We start from the raw sequence: 21,726 nt of genomic DNA, 5'->3' as shown, positions 1-21,726 counted from the left end.
TTCGTATCTTCGCCACAGAAAGTTCTCACGGTAGCTGCCAGCCAGATTTTTTCTTCTTTCTTTCCGTGATCGAACACAAACTTGCTCGCTGCTTTCTATAACGTCGCACATCTCTTCCTTTTTACTTAATACTTACCTGAGTTGCGTTTTGGCCAATTTCATTTTCCGTTCACGACACATTAGGGGCCGAGGGCAGTCTCGTTCTTCGCCTTGCGTTCATTCATTTCTTTTCTTTCATTTTTTTCGGCTTTGTCGCGGACCCATTTAGGGGCCGAGGGCAGTCTCGTTCTTCGCCTTGCGTTCATTCATTTCTTTTCTTTCCTTTTTTTGGCTTTGTCGCGGACCCCATATCTTTCTGTGCTCCCGCTGTGTGACGATTTAGTACGCCCTCAGCCTCTATGGCGCGCCGTGGGGCACGCATCTCGTATAACGGGAGGGCAACGCCATAATAGAATCCTATTTTGCCGCTGAACCACCGGTGTGCTTGATGGCCAGGCGCCATTTTCCTGCGGCTCGCGCTCGTGACCCGGGTCGCTGAAAAGGGATGGCGCGAGAGTTTCGCAGGACTCCCCTGTCACCTTCTCTGCACTTCCCTGGAGATCCGGTAACTCGGCACCGTGGCCTATACGACAGGCGCGATCTGCAATAAACTCAGCTCGCCACGCGTCGATGACTCTTTGCTGCCTTCTTGTTATTTCTCTCTCCGCCTTTTTGCACTTGTTCTGGCGGCAGTATAGGCGTATATAGAGAGTGGCCTCTCACGCTCCTCTTTAGTTAATGTCTCGTCCAAAAAAAAAGCGCATTTGACCTCTGTGCGCATTTGCTTTCGTTATTCTTTGTCACCCCCTCCCTTCCCTCCACTAGCGTAAAGAATGATATTCACAGCACTTGTTTTCTTTCCAGTACCGATGATATCCCTTGAAACTAACTTCGAGTCACTTTCCCTCTCTACTAAATGCCTACCGATCGTCTTTCATGCTCTTCGCATCGTAACTTCGTTTTTACTTTGTTCTCTCATTCTTTATTTGTTCCTGCGTATAACGCGCGCAGTGGCGTCCGGTTCCCTCACCGCGTGCAAACTAGTCCCCCGCGCATAGCTCGCTCGAAACGGGAGCTGTCCACCCAAAGTGCAAAGTCTTGCTTGCCCGTCTTTTCGTTTATTTCAATCGTACTTAGTCTTGCAGGCTATTTTTCTTTATTAGACTCCGTGTTTTGCGTTCCCTTTTAGCATTCTGCGCGTGCGCTAGGCTGCGTAAGAACCAACGCAAGGTCTTCGCGTGTCGCGGGGCCAAGAAGAATGTTTCCGGTTTCGAAAGGACGAATTCTCTCTTACTTCTTTGTGCAGCAGAAGTCTCTCTCTCTCTCTTTAAGCTCTTCCCGTATCGCGTCCTGCCTTGGAATTCCGCGCGCGTGCATTGTCTATGGCCAGCGAACCCCAATATTGGTTCCGGTCCGGTTTTCACTGCAGGAAATCTGATATCACGGAGACGACGCAAAAGCAAAACGAAATGAGAGCCTCCCGGCCATTGTTATTACCTTCCTCGTAGACTTTGTCGCGTACACGCCGCGTGTGTGCACAAACTTTTTATGCGGCACGTTCATTGGCCGTTTTGCTGTTTAACAAAATTTAACGTCAGCGTCACGTTTCTTTCTCTCTCTGTTTTTCTGCATGGCGATAACGAGCAGTCGTGGCTTCCGCGGCGTTACGGACATTTGCGGACGCCTTCTCGCATTCGCCATGGAATCAGCTTGGATCGCACTGTGCGCTGTAATCAGTTGACGACTTCCCGTTTGATCATTCCGGACAGCGCCGCTATCTATTAGAGTGGCTCGAGTCCAGCCCTTGTTTTCAGTGACGAAAAAACCCCGCGCTAACAGCGCAGTATGGGCCACACTTAAAGGAAACGTAGAATTACCGTCCAAGTGACATTAACATCGGCCATTTTACTGAACAAAATGTGACCAGTAATTCATGTACAATACATAAAAACCAATATTAAATTCAGGTCTGTTCAAACTGTCGGGCATCTCTCAAAAATAAGAGAAAAAAGTTCAGTTTACCTGCTGCGCAGCCCAGTATACTGAGCAACGGCAGGTCTCGGGACGCGTATATACTAGCTGTGACTTCTAAAGTTCTGAAGAATACTGTATAACTATATACTGTAGGGAACGCTATATGACGGCATATAGGCCTAAAATGCATGACTGGGGCATTATTATTATTATTATTATTATTATTATTATTATTATTATTATTATTATTATTATTATTATTATTATTATTATTATTATTATTATTATTATTATTATTATTATTATTATTATTATTATTATTATTATTATTATTATTATTATTATTATTATTATTATTATTACATTGACGCCCGCCCTTTGTGGTGGATCAGCCAAGAATTGGGCTGCGCGAGGAAAGTAAATTTTAAGTAGCGTTAAATTAAACCCGTGAAATTTGTAACGAAAAAAAAAAAGGAAATTGAGAAGCAGTCAGACTGTAAGAAGCATAAGGAGTGAAAGAGAGAACGGAAACATATGTTGATGAAACAAGACATCCTGATCGTTCGGCTGTGACGTTCGGTTCAAGTCGACATCGATCGTCGCCGACGTGGCGACATATTCGGCCACATCCACATTCTAGATTGTATCTATCGCTTCAGCTTCGGCTGCGACTCCCGCTCGACAGTTCGCACCCGAGCAAGAGCGCGTACGGGAACTGCTCAACCTGCGCGTCTCATTCACCCGTTACGTCAGGCATGCATGACGGAGCACTGCACGCGTTTAGGCAATGCTCGTTGGTTAGAGCGTCGGGCTGTCGGTTGCACCTGTGCGCCGTGGCCCGAGCTTCCCCGCCCCATCGTTGCGAGGGGGGGTACTTTCACCTGTCGTCTTGTAAAGGCGCACCTTGCGTTGGCGGCCCATTTATTGTCAAGGAATATAACAGCCTTCTTTGTGTCTATAGAGCGACTTTTTTTCGACAGCAACTAATTTCAGCGAATTGCCGGTAGAATTCAGTATTGCAGCGTTGAGTATACGTACTATGTATACTTTACGCTGCAATGGGGCTGATTGCATTATTGATGGCATTATTGGTGGCATTATTGGTTTCTTGCAATTGAATCGATTGTATTTTTATCTTGTCACATGAGTGGCACTGTATAACTCCGAGTTTAGTACATGTATGCTTTGCGCTTCAACACGTCCATCGCGCGCGTTTTGCTTGTTGCTTGACATCTGATATTTTATTCACCATTCAAATGTCTGCATCTCTTATCTCGGATCCGTTTGAAGGTGTCAAGTTATCCCAAGCGCTGCTACTGACTGTACGGGTCTTTAGGCACTCTCGAGATGTTGCGACATCTTTCCGCCTAGACTGACCTCAGAATAAGGAACTCTTTTTCCGACTCAGTGTTGCAAATAAACTTTGACTCTCTTTGGATTCTAAACGGCTATCGTTGGATCGCGGGTTCCTGGAGCGGGAACTCACGATCTGAATAACACTCCGCGCTCTCTAAAGTACTTGCACATGCATGGGCGAAAAAACACTACTACATATTTTTTTTTCTGAAAAGCAGCCAGTAAAATAAGTTTTTCTTTCTGAGCTATGTTATAGCGTGTTAAATTTATTTGCAGTATTTGCGGAACGTTGTACGGACCCTTGTAGAGGTGACCAGAACACATACCCAGACTGCGGAGAAGTACGTCTGGTCATGCAGCCATATTTTGCCTTTCGTCTGAGGTAATTCTTAATGAAATAAATGTCAATCTCTTTCTTTTGTACATCGCATCTTATATTCTTGGTGCCGGCCACTACTTGTTGTGTGATCCGGTATCTACCGCTCGATAATGGCGCGCGAGCTTATGCTGATGCTTTTTCTCTTCGCCTGAGGTAGGGATCTAATTATGCATGTGCATACAAGGCACTAACGTTTGTTTACCAATTTCCTAATGCCTGTTGTCATTTAATCGTTCACGCATATAATACGCCACGTGCCATTATGCATTTTCTCCTTATCACTTGCTTTTTCCCGCCTTCTTAGGTTTCGCCAGTTGATTTCACTGATGCGTGAAAAAAATATCCTGTTTATATTGTATATGCAACGGCTGTTAAGGCAACAGCCGCGGCAATAATAAAAGACCATTCTTCGGCGGGAAGCGGTTTGTTAGCGGCCGTTATGTCGAGTAGCCATTCTCGCCTCCACAAAGCAGGGACTATGCTGTCGTGGTGGCCGCTGATGACTTTAGCGGCCGCCACGACAGCGTTCGCGAGGTCTTCTTTCGCACGTACGGTCAACGAGCTTAAAATGTCACGAAGCGTCGCGTTTCGCCGTGGCTCCTTGCATCCTAAGCCGGCCGCGACCTTCGGCTCGCATCGCTCGCTGAGCGAGATTCGCGCCGAGCTAAGCAGGCGTCTGATCTCGGCTTACATGCCGAGGCCCGTACGGCGCGGATGCTGAGCGCTCGTACCGTGTTCGCAGGAGTCCGTCCGTGTGCTGCTGGCGAAGGATTTGTATACGAGCTATACCGCGGGCAGACCGGCTTCCGATGCGGTGGCGTATATTTATAGACGCTGTAAACAGGACTTCCCGTCGTTTCGATAATCAGCGCTTCGCGCGCCGCATTTGCCGCTCGAGCGAGCTCAGCTCCTGCAGTCATCGCTGACTTAGCCCAACTTGGAGGAGCGGCGCTGTTCTGAAGACGCGCGGCTTTCTCCTCGCTATATGAGAAACGATTTCAGCAAGGGAGAGCTCACCACGAATTGTAAATAAAACAATAAATAAATAAATAAATAAATAAATAAATAAATAAATAAATAAATAAATAAATAAATAAATAAATAAATAAATAAATAAATAAATAAATAAATAAATAAATAAATAAATAAATAAATAAATAAATAAATAAATAGAAGAAAGAAGAAGAAACGGTGAAGACGGAAATGCAGGTTTTACGTATACGTGCTACACTGCTCCGCACTGGACTAACATTAATTGCTTGTTTCGTCTCGCTGTGTTATACGACAGTTTTTCTCCCTTGCTATGTGACTGTTCAAGTGTTTATTGCATGAGCATATACTCGGTTAAATATAGCCGACGCACGCGCTGCATTCAGCACACGGACCTGACGCTTTCTTATCGTAAAAAAGGGAGCTTGACGTAATAGTTCAGCAGAAACCCGCTAGGCGGAGAGAAGTAATTAAAGAGGAAATGAGACATCCACCCAAATGTAGCAATTGCTACAAAGGAAACCCATACGGGTTCCTCGAAAGAAAAGCCTCGCAGTTGAAGAAAAATTCGTCCTGGTCCGGGACTCGAACCCGGGACCACCGCCTTCCCGGGGCAGCCGCTCTACCATCTGAGCTAACCAGGCGGCTAGCAGATGGCAAGGCGAAGTCGAATTTGTCAACAAGTGGAGCTTGTTTGCCTATGGCGCTTAGGCAGCTCTGATAATAGTGTGCTGTTGTAAAAGCAACGAACTATAGGCTAAGGCAGTAATCTAGTAGAGCGCAAAAATATATAGTCCGACGTTTTTTCACTGTTTTCACCTTCTGCTCGTTGATTCTTTTCACTGCATATTTCGGCTTTCGTTCTGTGGGGTTTCAGCGTGCAAGATTCAAGCATCTCACGCTTTTTCTGCACAGTTTAGAGGATTATTGGGGGATGTTTATGCGACGAGGGTGAGCTCTTCTGATTGGCTGACGCTTACTCTGTGGCTTTCAGCACTTCGCGTGAGTTTAGTTAGGGATGGAAGAGCCTATGCGGACATTTGATTGCTTATAGTTGTTTTGTTTACATGAGTTCGAGGCAAACGGGTTGGGTCGTAGGGACAGCCCGACCCGACCGCTTTACGCGAACATTAAGTTCCTGGCAAGCCGAGGTATAGTGGTAGCCTCGAGGGAGAGCAGAGGCTGGGGACAAAGCGGCTAGTGGGATTTGACCGCGTGTGCACGCACTTTATACCATGTGGGTCAAGCTGAGTCAGCCTATACCTTTGTGGAGCGCCTACAGGCTCGGCCACGAGTTGCTCGCGCTTACGTAAGCTCGAATGTTTGGTTCCACCCGCTACTATCCGGTTCGTCTCGACTGCTGCATAAAAGCACTTCATGTTCTCACACGTTACACGAAACGTTAAATATTGATATTGTATCTGAACATGTTCTTGCAAGACCACTTAGTTAACTCTGCAAGTTTCGCTGCCGCTTTGGGGACGTGTGGGTTTCTTGCCTAAATATTTATTTAACGTTGCATGATGGCCGTGGGGAGCCGACCGTGGCGTTTCCAGCGCACGCATGTTAACGTGCCGTCTTACTGTACCAGTAAGACGGCACGTTAACATGAGTTATCGCGACCATAATCATACGTTGCCGTCGTGAGTGTGAACCGGCCGCCACTGCCCGGTGATGGGTAACGAGCGCCATAAATGTTAGCCGTAGTGCATCCCTGAGGCGGTGATGGTTCTCACTTGAAGAACGCTTGATAAACGCCCCGGGCGATGATACGACCTTACGGGAAAGCCAACGATTTCCTTCTTTACTTCATGCCGCCAAAGTTTGTCGTCGTCTGGCGCCGCTGTCTCGTCGTCTCGTCACCTTGGCCCCCTGTCCTCAATCCGCAGTCTGCTGTGGCGGCTGGTGGAGAACGTGTCTTATCGGGCGTTTCCTGCGAGCGGCGAAAGTGCAGGTGCACGCCGCAGGGCTCACGCCAGCACAAACACACACGCACACGTAAGCCTGCACGCGAACGCGTGTGTATACGCACGTGCGCATGCTCGCGTCTCACGTCTCACAGAGTGGCACGTGCTATCAGAACTTCGATACAGAGACACTGGCTGCACGGCCTCGGGAACGCCAATTCCTCTCGCGTATCGGCCGCAATTTCCATATTGCTGTCTGGCCATTGCCTGACACTTGCTTTTCGTTCGCATTCAAGCTTAGCTCGCCTTTCGTCTTTTAGAACCACTGGATTGCCTCTCTCATGTCCCGAGACGGAAACACTGTGTCCGCTGCCACTATAGTGACACAGACCCATTTTCCTCGGCTAAATTCTATTTCTTTCTGGTATTTTGTGCTTGTGGCGATAATGCTGTCTGCTGACGCGCGTGGGTGCAGGGCATGCAGACGGGGTTCGACGAAGCAGGTTCCATCACCTGCTGGCATGCCCACGTGGTGGCAACGACTGGGTGTCTGTAACACGAAGACAATAAGCTAGTCAATCTTTCGTCTAACTCGCTCGTGTTCGTGTTACAGACGCCGAGTCCTTGCAACCGCGTGGGCACATGTCCGAACTTATGAATGCATTGGATTTCGTAGAAATTGAAGATATCAGTGATCTGTTTAGGGCATGGTCAACATAGCGTCTTTCTATACGGGTGCTCTTGCTGTTCACTTTCACGTTTCCTCCCTGTAGTTCCGACGACTTCCACGTATAGCTGATTTATCTGGTGCTTGAGTTTTCCCACTTTTCTACAATACCAAGAAGTGGCAGAAAAGACATTACAAATATGGTAATCAAAAGAAAGCTCTATATTAGTTGTCGCCGTAAAGTAGGCTGCTTAATATTGTGGCGGGGCTGTGAACAGAGCGACAATGACATATATCTTCAATGTGACGAAGACGTCGACTCAGGGAACATACGCGCACGAATGGGGTGTCCTTTAAGCTTTTATCCTTCCCTGTTTTGTACGAAACAGGTACTGCTTGTACAGAGGGGGGAAATGTTCCATAAAACACATTTCTCTATGTCCATGGTGTTTCATTGGCATGGGATGTAGTTTATGCCACATCTGCGATGTCGCTCGACGTCTATACGCAGGAGCAGTGATAGTAAATCCTGCTTGCGACACTTCGCGTATTTCTAGCTGCCTGGCTGTCTCTCATGAAACTACAAGCCCTCCGCACGTGACCATAACGCTGATATTTTCGCGGTGGAGCTGAAAATAATTTGCGCTATTCAACCGTATTTTAATTACACGGCCATCAGCGAGAAACGCTGGTCGAAAAATTCAGGTTTTAACTCGCAATAATTGCTGCATAGACATAAACTTATTCTAGTGTATATATAGTGCTAATCAGCGATCCGGCGGAAAGTTACTGAGGGGTAAGGGAAGTGCACACTGTTCCTCGAACACTGGATCATTCTAGCGCATTACCACAGTGTCATAGAGAAAGTGTCCCGCGCACCGCAAGGAAGCTCGCTTCGAAGTTTTGAAAGGCGTGCAGTCTCAAACGTGCGCTCCCCATCGCTCGAAAATTCTGTGCCTGCTCTACGCCCCGACTATTATCATCTGGTATCTCGACTTTTGAGCTCTTGTACATCCCTACATCGGTGCTGCTGGCAACATGGCAGGCGGCGTGCGACCTTGTCCTCGAGACGAACAGTGCATGTGCAGCGTCAAGGCAGACAGCTACAACTGAGGTAGCTACGAAGTGACTCATCTTAGGAATCATCTGCTTCGTTTATCTCTACCAAAGGCCTTGAAACGCAGAAAGCGTCTTGCGCCGCCTTGCGCGGAAGAGCCACGCATAAACGAGCGAGGATACCGCGCAGCGTGTTTTCCAGCTAAGCTGAAGCAACCGAGTGGGTTACAGCGTTATTCTTGGCCATGGCTTGGGGGGAGGTAGCGCTCACGGTGGTGTATCGTGAACGGTTGTCGAAATGGTCAGGGGTGTTTCTTCTCTTTGACTTTATACTATATAAAATGAACTTCCGTGGTACAGGTTTGTAGAGAACGCGACTGTGAATGCAGTTTTAGTCATCTTGCAGAGAGCTGCAAGCTTCGTCTAGATGACCTGTGGTAATCGATAGAGATGCATGCCATTTAACAATTAACTTTGCTTCTGAACCATGGGAAAAATTCCACAAGAGGGCCGGCGTGAATACCGCCTCAATAATGCTGCCAGTATTTTGTTGCTGCTGGAAGAAATATCTCACCCTCTTCCTTTACGTAAGTAACGTTAGAATATCTGCTTACAGTCAGCGGCTACATCATGCCTACATAATACACGGCAATGAGGCGTAGCTGACCGACGTTAAAGATGGAAGTGTGAACTATTTTCTAAATTCGTGGTTGGGCGCGTTAGGGTGCGGTGGCGAAGGAGGAGCGGGAGCGATTTAGCGACAGAGGTAGATAGGTTAGACGCGGTGACCCGTCTGCTCGCCGAGATAGTGGAAGAATGCCAAATGTAGTCCGATGCTGAGACACCTCAGTTTTCACGAGGGATCAACTGCGGATTGGCTTGCCATCAGCTTCTCTACGCGGTAGTGCTTGCTTCACTGCATGGCGACCTCGCCGTGTAGCAAACGACGCTTGTAAGACAAGAAATATGCTGATCCTTCTGAGAGAATGAAAAATACCAAGTCTCTACCGCCAGCACTTGCGTACAACAGGTTTAATTCTGCTGTGGATTAAAAGAATTCTTTATGGAAATGAAGATAAGAGAGGCACAGAGAGGGTTGTGCGAAGGCCATCGTCACCGGCGCAACCGCAGCCATATATACGGGATGCAGATAGTTGGGACACTGCTGTGAAAAATTGCCTTTTCATCGTAACTCACATACAATTACTTCTTGAATGACATTTACGTGTCACTGGACCGCAATACAAATACAAACGTAGGTATCTGCATATTTATATCCTACTGAAATGACGGTTACGTATGGCAGTGTATCAAGTAGTATCAGTGTGCTACTTAAAATGTACGTGTTATTAGAATACATTATATATAATAACAGAATCACAGAGCGCGCTCAATGCAACGTAGTAATAGCGCTTATTTTTTTTTATTTTTTCTGCTGACAGGTTCCTGCAACCTTTGAAATTACTGGCTCTAGCACTTGATGCCCCCATACTTCTTTAGGTTCAGGCACTAGGTGCATTCGCCTTCACTCTTTTTGATGACTTTGTGGAAAAGCCGCCATGTAAATATAGGAGCAAGAGCCCTACAAGCATCGTTGCGCTGTTCTTATGGGGATAGATTGAAGAAAAATAATAATGACAAGTCATTCGCAATCTGGTTCATGCGCATCTGTTTCCTGAAATACAGCTTGGATTTGTTCTAGTGATATATAGCCGCTTCTATACATACACCTGTCTACGTACACAAACACAGTGAATCGCAGCTGGGCGGAGAGGTGGCCCAGCGCGCGTCGTGCTTTTTCAAACACTTGCGCCGATGTGACAGCGGCTGAGTAAGGAGGAACGTGTGCAACACTCCAGCTGCGTTCTGCCCTTGCTTCACTGGTTGCGTGCTCTGATGATGAAGCAGCATCTAGCTAGCGGGAAGGAGGAGAGACGGATACCACTGAAGTGTTCCGACAAATGCGATGCTATCAAAAATATGCAAGAAAACTATTCTTTCCTTTGCTGATCTGTAATATATTTTGTCATTGTTGTGAGCTCGTGTTCACTGAAGAAAGAAAAACAAAACAATAACATAAAGTCGTGTTTGAAAAATTCAATTTCGACGCGCGCAATGCCTTTGCGATCGCCGATGTTGGAATTTTTTCAGGCACGCTCTTCAACGCGATTTACTCTTGCGCACACAAAATCGCCACATTTGCAAAATTTTCTCGGGCGTGGCAGAGACAGCGATCAGTGAGGTTCTGCGAGGGCTGCGCGAGTTATGATACCTCATCTAATGTAACATTTCTGCTGGTGCAGTAGCATTACCGTTGTCCGTAAACGACTGCAGCACTGTGGTTCTGTGGAATTCGCCCATTTCCCCCAAGAAAAATATAGAGCACGACAAAAAGGATAAAATGCAGTTTTTTATATTTATTAAGGGTCTTCTAGAGCCTGTTTGGGCGAGTTCGTAACTATAAACATATCGGCGGGTTAATGTGCACAATGACGAATACACATGAAACGACAGACTCGGGTGCTCCTCTTTGTGACTTCGATTATTTTCCGTCCTTCATTCTTGCGCATTAACACGCCGATGTGCTCTTCTAGAGGAACCACGCTCAATGTGACTAACGTAATGTGTAAACAAAAGTCCGTAGAACTTTGCCAGCTGGCAATGCCTGTCTGAAGTATAGCAAGTAACAAGATAACGAGGCGGGGGGGGGGGGGGGGGGGGGGGCATTTTGCACACGTGCAATCTTCGTTCCCTGCGCGGATTCCTGAACGCGCGCCTGGAAAAATTGCGCCGAAAGTATCTGCGCACAATTTACGTGCGTGTCTTCTTTTCTTTCTTTTTTCAACTTGCTTTATATATGTGTGTTGTGACCTCCGATTGTAAATACGATAAATCAAGGAAGAAAGTGAAACTATGATGCCTTTTTGGGAAAGAAGGAGAGGGAATGGAAAAGAAGTGCCTGTCGAAGCCCCACATTCCTTTATGTTCCGTGTCCCGCATCGTTCAATAAAGCGTCACGCTTTATTTTTGGTTGATATTTTATTGCTTGCTTCGTTTCCTTTTGAAGGCAGATGGCGGGCTGAATGGGATGCAGCTGCACAACTGACATAAGGAACGCGCGTATTTTCCGCACGAAGTTTCTAAAAAAACACCGGGAGTATGTCCGACTGTTTCTATAGACAGAATTACGGATGGACGAACGGACGGATTTTGCTAGTTCGAGACAACGAAATATCGCTACGAGCGATGTAGCGGAATTACTAACGTAAGGCAACGCTCTCAACAGTGGCCAAAATCTCTCTCGGCGAAGACGTGAGAAAACAGGTCAGCTTCTCGGGCTTCGATTATGTTTAATTACCACTAATCGTAATTATTTTCTTGGGTCTCGTGGGATTAGATTAGCAGCGTTGCGTCCTTGTTCGGCCACGCCCTGCTTCTGAGGCGCCCCTTGACCCTTACGTATATACATGTAAGCACGCACATTCATGCCTCAATTGCGCCGGTGTTTCTAATGAATCAGCGAGCGGGCGCCCACTCACGCGCACGCATCGAGGCCGTCGATAAAGAACCCATTTCCCGTTTTGCCTTCTACGCATATCTGCGCACAGGATGCCTCGTGCGGAACCGGAGGCGTGACCCAGTCCGCGCGCAGGCTCCCTGCGAATGCATGCTTTTATTGTCTCGAATGAAATATCGACGGCCTGACCGACCCTCGCTAATATTCGACCGGCAGACCAACACTGGGCTGTTCGGGATCGAACGCTTGCTGCAAAATGTTTCTTTCTGTTCATTTGTTGCTGTGCACGCGAGTGACCTCTTGGCGTGTTCGTTCTTCCATTCCGAGTTTTCCCCCTCGTGATGCCCGTGTATTTACTCCCGACGACATTACCTCGGAGGCTGAACGCATGCTTTGGTTGTTAATGCTGCAGAGGCAGTCGTGGCTGAACCGCAAGGGCCAGATTGCAAACTACTAGGAGATGTGCTTGAGGTGCATGCATAACGTCGAGGAACTCCCCCAGGTTAATGTCATCCAGCATGCAAATCACCTGCTCGTGTTATCTACTGTTTAACAACGAGATTCTTCGGCGCTATCCTGGATGCAAAGTCTGTTTTTATTAGCCTCAGTTCCTAGAGTAAATAGCGTGTTATTCCAACAGAATTTTCACATGGGCCTTCAGGAATACAGAAGAGTGATAGCGAAAGCGAACGTGAGAGATGGCCTGCGCGCAGGCGCGGCCCCAATGTTTATCTTATTCGAACCCGCGGGGACCTTCGTCACCTTCGCAACAACAAAAGGCTGTCCACTTGGCCGGCATAAGGAGGGAGGCAAAATAAGATTTGTGCCGCCAGCGTCGTTCGCTTCGCGCAGCCTGTATACCGAGCGTCGCCTTCTTTTACAGCCTTTGACACACGCCGCCCCTGCGCCGTCCTACATTTTTTTTTTCTTTTGCGTAGGGACGTGTGCTAGCGGGATGTCTTGTTGCATGTGTTTTGTCGTATATTATTTTACACACCGGCACAGAGGGGACCGAGCACTAGCGCATACGTACAGGCTGAAGGTCATCCATGTTTATTCCTGTTTCTTTTTTAGCTTCCTTCGTTTTTTTTTCGCGCTTCTTCGCTCTTCTTCGCTCTTCTTGGAAGCAATACATGCGGTACAACAGGGTGCATTCGCGCGACGAGGCGACCTGCGAAGCACCGCTGTTCCCAAGCCCCTTCGTGGAAGATTAACGAAGGCTGGAGAACAAAGAGAGAGAAAAGCGCGAGCGGTTCCTACCGAAAAGAGGGAGACCTTGTTGGTGCATTTTACATCAAGGAAACGTGTCGCCCTGTTCTCAGCGTTCTGCTTCTATTGTGCGGTTCGTTCGCGTGTGCAAAGAAGTGTGAGGCAAATTGAAGCGGACCCTTAAAATCAGGTCGGTGCACATTGGAGGAGACAAGGTCCAGACAGAAAACAAGAAACAGCGTTCAGCTCAAGCCTGATTTTGTTTACGTTGTTCCCTCGCTTTTGCTCGCGAGTTGAGCGTGTGCTCCATCTTGTGTCTCGCCTTTACCGCATCTCATGCTGTTTTGCCTTTGAAGGAATACAAAGCCCTTCGCACCTGCGAAATGAAAGTTTGTAGCACCTGTACAGACAGCGTGCCTTGCTTAAAGCGACCCTCAATTATCAGTATAACCCGCCGTGGTTGCTCAGTGGCTATGGTGTTGGGCTGCTGAGCACGAGGTCGCGGGATCGAATCCCAGGCACAGCGGCCGCATTTCGATGGGGGCGAAATGCGAAAACACCCGTGTACTTAAAGAACACCCGGTGGTCTAAATTTCCGGAGTCCCCCACTACGGCGTGCCTCATAATCAGAACTGGTTTTGGCACGTAAAACCCCATAATTTAATTTTTTAAATTATTATAATATATTTTTTTGCCTCATGTAGCAAGCCCACTCGCCAGTGTTATTTATTTATTTATTTATTTATTTATTTATTTATTTATTTATTTATTTATTTATTTATTTATTTATTTATTTCTTTTTAAGATTATATAGTGTCATACACCGAGCAGATTTTACGAAGTGAATGTATGTAAGTCGTTTCGCACTTTGGCTGTTTACATGCGACTGCGCGCGTGTACGTTCGTGAGTGCAGAAATATTTTGCTTGCTGACTTCAGAGGGTGCTATCTCTGATAATTTACCAATCAACCCAATGCAACATTCACTGTACCAAATATTTCTACAAATTCAAATTGCACCATTTCTAAGTTCGATCATTTTACCAGCCGGCCCATTTGAATACGTTTCTGCAATACGCATCGAGAGCGTTACAATGGGACTCAAAAATTCGTTGGCCTTATTATTCTATGCATTCAGTCTTGCCACGGTGGCTCAGTAGATTTGCTGTGGCTTTCGGCAGCTGAAGACGAAGTCACAGGTTCGATTCACTGCCGCGGCATCAGCATACCGATCACTGTGGAATGCAATGGGCGCACGTAAAAAAGAACCCTTGGCGGCCAAAATTAATCCCGAGCCCCTGAGCTTCAGTGTACCCAATAGGCCGCGCTTTTATGTGGTACGTCAAGGGAACACAATGTCATTGCTCAGTATATGTACTGGAGCGACAGACACTTAAAGGCTTCCTAGGCAGCGTTAGCAGGCAACCACTATCGGAGGGCACTGCTTTGCTGCGCGCAATCTTATGATACAGCTGCTGGACAAACAACGTTATTGGAATTCCTGCGTGTCACGGGACTGGGTGGGCGGCTTTAGTAGAGCCACCTTGTAACGTATCCCTAGCTTTTCACCACCATTATTCATCACTGCTTTTTCTCCACTTCCGTCTTCCCCAATGCAGAGGAGAAAGCTAGAGTGAGCCTGCTCGGGCCGACCTCTCTACCTATCCTTTAGCTAGTATCTCTCTCGCTCTTTGCTACGTTAAGCCGCGTAAATCAGTCGTTTGACGAAAGTGCAACACAATTACTGCAGCACCGTGACAGATCAGAAGTATGTAATGCTGCCACCAGAAACCGGGAAACTTAACTATCATAACGATCTGCCTTCTCGCTGTTCCGATTTGCAACCGCGACACGTTACGTGCCCTTGTGTTACTTTTTGTTCCATTGAGGCAGGTCTTTGCGGAACTGTACAGCTGTACGCCGGTTGGAGGGAGGAGAGAGCTTGCGCTCAGGCAGAGGACAACACGACGTTGAAGCGCGAGGAATGCAATGTCAGCCGCCAGGACAGTTGTCACGTGTGTAGGTCGAAAACTGCGTAGTAAACGAGAGAGAGAAATAAAAAAATAAAGAGCTAGTAGGAATGTACACCTTGTTCTGCTATCGCTCGTGCGCGACATTTTAGTTTTTATAGCGCCATTATTTTTTCTTGTTCGTTTGTTTCGAGCAGCAGCGAACTGCAGCGCTCGCTGGTACACGAAGTGTGCCACCATGAGAACGCGTGAGCGCCAGTCAAATAGTAGGTAAGTGTGATTTTGTGCACGTGAAGTGTAAGAAAAGCAAATCATATTTGTAAGGTTTAGGGAGATTTAGAGGGGCCCTATAAAACCATGCAGTCAATCGATCTTTATTATTTCTGAAGGATGCAATTAATTTTGTTATACAGATGGGACCCCAGAACGTTTTCGAGCGTTGTTACAAGAGAAAACCAGTCATTACATGTTATTTACACATTATTATTACTGTCAAGATTCTTTCAATCGTTTAAACTTTTGCTGACCAAAAAACCGAGCAGACAAACATACATGCAGCAGCGCCAGAAAGCGGTAAAACAACCATAGTGCCATCACCCGCACGGCACAAAAGATAGCTTGAAGTATTTTCTCTACTTGAGCAGCTGACGTTCTATTTTGTTTTTCTTGCGGATCTGACAATAGTACCCTTTGTTGTCGAGGGTTTAGCCGTGGTGCATAGACGGGATTGTGCCTCTGCTGCCCAGCGATAACGAACAAACACAGCGGCGGAGGAACGTGGTTACCCTGATAATGGAAGCACTTAACATTTTGGCTCGACTGCGCAGGGCGATAGCTTCTCTGCTTTTCAGAGCTGCGGCGTCTGTTGTTCTGTTTTGATCTATTCCTGTGGTGGCTGACGCTAGTACTCTGTTTCACGGATCTGTATACGGGCTTCACCATTGTGGGCTCGACAGACTGAAACAAAGCCTGACTGTGGACGAAGAGAGTTGGCACGGACTCTCTACAAGCAACTGTTTTAGCACCCACCCTCTTTGAGGCGAGGAATTTAAACTACATTCATGTACTTTGTCCAACCTGTTTGAGAGGCAAACGGTTAGGACGCGCCAGAAACAAATTTATGTCGTGTGGCAAAATTTGGACTGAATTAAAACTTTCTGCCGGGCTAGCTGATACATAGTTCAAGCCTTAAGAATGGCACGACACGAAATGCACAGACATGAAGGACGGGACGAGTGGCCGTTCTTTATGTCCGTGTATGCTGTGTCGTGTCATTCTAAAGTTTGAACTTTAAAATAATCAGTGCTTGTGTTCCTTCGCTTTATTGATCAGATTAGCGGCCACCACTGATCAGACGCTATCGTGGCGGTGTTCGAAACTACCGATTCGAGCGCACGGCGTTCCCATAGCACGCATTCAGGGGCTCGTTACACGACAGAGGCTCGCGTGCGTGCGGCGTCCGGCTCGATGTGATTGGCCGGAGCGACCGCTACGCTTTTGCCGTCGCGTAACGGGCTCAGAGGCAGCAGCTGGCGCTGGATGGGGAAAGGGCCGGATCAGCGTAATTGAATTTGAGACAAACGCCCATTCTATCCGAGCTCTCTTGTAGCTCTTCGCTGTAGTGGTCTCACTCCCTCTACCGTGCCGTCCCTTGTTCGGCTTTCTCGATTCGCGGAATAACGAAATCGGTGCAGCGTTGGAGCTGCTACTTCAGGCGTCAGTTGATCGGGAAGCGGATTTGCCACACCGTCCGATTTGTGAATTCGGTGCCCGATCAAATTTGGGGCTCGTGGTTGCCGGCGGCAGCGCACTGGAAAATGCGAAACTAACGAGTCGATCAAGCATTCGGCCAAACTTCCGTGTAAAACGTTTCATGCACTCCGACTTTGTTGAATTAATAGCACCAGCCGTATTCCCCGCATGGTTTAATATTTTTAACGTCGCGTGATCGATTCCCGCGACCTCGTGCGAAATGCAGAAAAACACCCGTTCATGGGGGCGCAATGCAGAAAAACACCCGTGTACTTAGATTTAAGTGCACGTTATAAATAACTCCAGGTGGTCCAAATTAACCCGGAGTCCCCCACTACGGCGTGCCTCATAATCAGGTGGTGGTTTAGCACGTAAAACCCCCATTATTTAGTTTTAAAATTTTTTATCTTTAACACAACGAAGAGTCCAGGCGAGAGTATTGTGGCTTTGTTCGGTGACGTGTTTCTTTGAATAGGCGGTCGGCACCGGCTGTATTTGTCGTAGCTTATAATCGTGTTACTGTACTTGCGGACGCCTTGCGTAATTAATTTATTGTATAACCTTTTGTTTCGGCGTGCCTATTTTTTCCACGTTTAATAAATCAGCCATGTTTGTAAAGCGGTTGCCCGCGCCCTTTTCCTAATTCGCAATTTTCTACATTTTGCATTTGCCCCGCCAATTGTGACACAGGTCAACAGTCAGATGAAGGTGACAACTGCGCAAAACTCAGTCGAGCTTCTATAGAAGGATTCCAAGCGTTGCACTAAGTTAAAAACAATATACCATGGTTTGAATTTGAGGTGGGCGACATCGCGGTTAAGTTGGTTAAGTATTTTCCGCTTTGTGGTTGTCCACCTCCACTGGATAGCAGTTGAAATGCTCGCGTTGCTGTCGAAGCGCCATTTATACCTTTTCTTTTGCTTCATGCGGTTTTCTGACATTGTTTGCTTGAGCTGCTGTAGAACTTTTGCCGCTAAAGTTGGTAGTGTTGCACTCAACACAACTTGCGCTCATGAGCTGCTGTCAAAGTCAACTTATTGCGACTATTTCGGCGAAAGAAAGAAACGTACCAATGCTAAACTTAAAGTTGTTATAGCAGAGCGAACCTTGTGTCGTTATTTCACGAATTTAAATACTGTTTATTTTAGCAGAACTGCATGAAGTACGCATGTTTATGCACACTGAAACACAGCACATCAATGTAAACCAAGAAAATTGTGCGTGTGCCGTGTGACCGAAACACATATTCACATATCTGCTTAACTAAACTTTTATGAAGACCGAAACGTGGCACTATACACAAGGAGGACAAATACGAGTATGCATGGTGTCGTCAGAGGCAAAGCATTCAGGTCTTGATAATACAGTTACAGTGATGGTGATAATAACGATTTAAGTCTGCGTTATTGCTTAATAATAACATCGTGAAACTGGGTAAGAATTACCGAGTTTTCTATTTTCGCAGCATATTGCCATTTCTTTCTGCTGATAAAGATCGCACTCAATTGAACCTTAGAATAGCCATATGCAAACTAAACCTCTTTGTAGCCAACACAGTACCCTTTTGTTCTTCGTGAACGTCGCTATCGTAGCACGGATCTTCCTTACGCGATAAGAGTCGTGCCGCGATTGCCGTCGTCTATTGTTCCGAATGGGCCAGCGACACACGGTGCTGTTACGACAATGCGATGTCAATGCACCGAAGTGTACACAGATGTGCACGGCACTGAATTCGGATCTCCCGCATGTCCCAATAAATGACAGGCACTCGTGCACTAGGTAATGTTTATGTATACTCACTACACAATACTAACTGAACATAGCAGTACGCTTCCAGTTAACCCAACCGAACTGAGGTAACCCGCGGTGCGACAGCCTGCAGTGCGGCATAACATTAGCCGTGCGTTTGTTGGCCTCAAGGAGGTCTAAAAAATAAAATAAAAATACTTCAAATCCTCCTTGCTTGGTCTTTCGGCAAACAAAGGCTACGGTCAGGATTGAGATTTGATTATACTAATATTGTGATGTCCGTGCTAAATTGAAACATCAATACCAACAGTCGTATCTATCGCATGGTTGTCGACAAGGCTATTTTACTACCGACGATCATACGTAACATTGTGTTTTTGTTAGTGTTAATGACACTTGATTAAAGTTTCTGCGTCGGTAACCTGATTAGCATTCCTAATGCTAACTGAACCTAATACGCGTTTCACTAGCATAGCTTGTGGGAAGCTTTTGCCGGACCGTGGTTGATTCGCAGGCATGCGCCAACCGCGGGACTCGGCATGTCGAGGCAGAGGGCCGTTGGCATCCCCCCTTATCCCGACAAGCTGAACTATCGTACGTTACCTGCGTGAAAACCTCCATCAAGCTTGAGCAGCTACCAATATTTTTTCCATCTAACGCATGCTATATACATAGCAAACTATCTGCCAGAAGTTTATGTATATTTCAGCTATATGATTCAGGCCGAAAACACTTTGAAAATATATACAAATTAGATGGCAGCCTGTGCGTGTAGACTGATTCCATGCAAAACACTTCCTCAGTCTCCTCGGAAAAATAGTAGATGGCCTGTTAGTCAGCTAAATGGAGGGACACTACTACACGGCCTTCACGGGCAAGTTACTTTGATTTAGCGAGATTCTTCTCGTTGGATGAATTCTTGTGAACAAAGCATGAGACAAACCAGCTGGGAAATACTATAATTGACCTTTCGAGTTAAGTGCTGCCGCCATCGAGAAACGCATTGTAATTTTCGGCGAGCGCTGGCTCTCACTAAAAGAGCCTCATGGCGTCGGTTTGCTGATGACAGTGAGCAGCGACTCAGCTGCACCGAGAGGCAGCGTGTGTTTTCCCTTGATGCGTGACACCCGCGGTAATTAGCCTCCATAAACAAGTCTTAGCGAAGACTTACCCTGGTGCGTTGGTGCGCATACGAGTGCTAGCAGGCACGTGTGGCTGCGTGTGGGATCGCCTGCTTGCGTGACAGCTTGTGTGCGGGAGCGCTTCGCAGTCATTTCACTTCTCGTGCTTCGCAGCCGGCTAGTCTGTCGGCCGGGCCGAAATTTCTCGACGTCATTAGCGCGCCTGCTCTCTGCATCTCTCGTGGCGGATTGAAAACGGCGAATCTCCGACGGGTATTTGTGATGTGCCAGCGCAGCAGGAAAAGCGAAAAGTAGGTCTGCGAACTTGGAGCTTTATTGGTTATTCAATGCTATAGCTGGCTGACTGCCGCGTTCGGTGTGTGCTTTCAGTCATTGTATTGCAGAACTAGAACTTAATTTTTGCACTGTTCCAAAAAGGTGATGAAAGTTCATGCTTCCGCTTCCGTAGTGCTTGCGAATAGGTGCTTATGAGTGCCCAGAACTGCCCATCACCGATTATGGTGCCGCTTAGAGCAAGGGAAAGGTCCAAACCTATGCCATCGGTTGTGGACTGCGACATTATAATCGAAGCACATAGTTGGTGTAAGTGGAGCCAGTTTGTTTGAGGAAGCTCAGTGGTGTCTCCTTCTGATGAGTCCTTAATTCCTTCTCATTTTATTCTAGCCTGTTCAGAGAGAAGAATTTTCTCATGCTATGCCGCCATTGTACCGACAATTCTTTTCCTTTTCTTGCTTTTTTTTTCTTATTTTTTCCACCTTCCGAGACTGGCTCTCACTCGTCATGAAGACAACCCGTTTTACGCTCCTACTTTTGCAGGTGATTCTTGTCGGACGATGATGCCGATGGCAGCTCCCAGTAGCCTCGAAGCAGGCCTGCCGGTAATACTGATTCTATTTTTTTTTTTCGGTTTAGCGGTTGTCGATAATGACACTCCCCTCCCCGTATACCGTCAAAGCATGAAATAAATTCCTGACAAGCAGCTCGCAAGGACTGGGAGAGAATGGTACACTATACTCATAAATAGCCAAGGTTGTCACCTGATTCCTTTTTCAATATAGTGCGGAGAAGCAGGCTATCTTTTTCGTCTTTTACGAAATTTAGCACGTTTATAGTTCATTTATTCACTTTTTAGGGCAGTTTACAAATGTGTGTAGAGTATCGGCCGTTGAACCATGGTCGCACCATTTACATGAACGGGTCTTACACTAATCTCTTGTTCGCTGAAACAGAACCGATGAGATCATTTTATAGTGGATCGATGCTTGCTAACGCCTAGTACGCACGTTTTTACGAGTATAGTCTTTCCAAGACGCACCGCATTGGTGGTGTTGCTCAGCGTGCACTTGTGGCGAAACCGCGACCGCGCACGACGGTTGGAATGTGCTTTGATTGGCCTTCAGAGAGCGACCTCTGCGACCCCGCGATCTAGGGGCGGGTGGCTTTAAGCACCGAGCGTGCCTCGTTGGCATGCGGACGCGAGCGTGACCGCGTCGTCGCCATCCGTGCCCGCTCCTGGAGACCATTTATGCTAGTTACTAATTTGTGCTAGGGCGCATCGATGTCCTCCTCGCCCGTCACTCCGTGCGGGGAAAGGGGTACGCGTTGAGGCACCCCAATTTATGCAAGGCTGTGGATACCACGCTAGAGGAATTTACCGCGTAGGTCTGCGCTACTGAAGACTTGCTCACGTGCGAGCATTCACGAGGCGCATGCGCTAAGTATACTAACTCCTTCCTACAGTGGGTTGTGCAGATGTAGGTACGTTCATGTTTGGCTCAACGTTTATAGATACTTTTTTTATAAACGTTGGTTTGGCTATAGTTGTCATGGGGATAATTCATCGATGATTATGAGGATGACTGCAATAATTGTGGTTGGAAATTTGTTGGCGATGTAGAGGGGCAAATATTCGCCGTTTGTTTAGCCAAGTCATGAAAGTACTCGCAAAACGATCAATCGAATAGTACTAAGTTATAAAAAAATAGCGCAGTATAAATGGAATGGGGGAAAAAAAACGAGG

General features: G+C 46.9%; 1 non-coding gene across 1 annotated transcript; it reads right to left on the bottom strand.

The window, feature by feature from the left end:
• Positions 1-5,307: 5,307 nt before the first annotated feature.
• On the bottom strand, positions 5,308-5,382 carry Trnap-ggg (transfer RNA proline (anticodon GGG)). The gene has a single exon. It is a non-coding gene; the product is annotated as a tRNA-Pro (tRNA).
• Between the last annotated feature and the right edge of the window lie 16,344 nt (positions 5,383-21,726).

Source organism: Dermacentor silvarum, chromosome 6 (genome assembly GCF_013339745.2).
Source record: "Dermacentor silvarum isolate Dsil-2018 chromosome 6, BIME_Dsil_1.4, whole genome shotgun sequence".
NCBI lineage: Eukaryota > Metazoa > Arthropoda > Arachnida > Ixodida > Ixodidae > Dermacentor > Dermacentor silvarum.
This window is presented reverse-complemented; position numbering and strand designations above follow the sequence as displayed.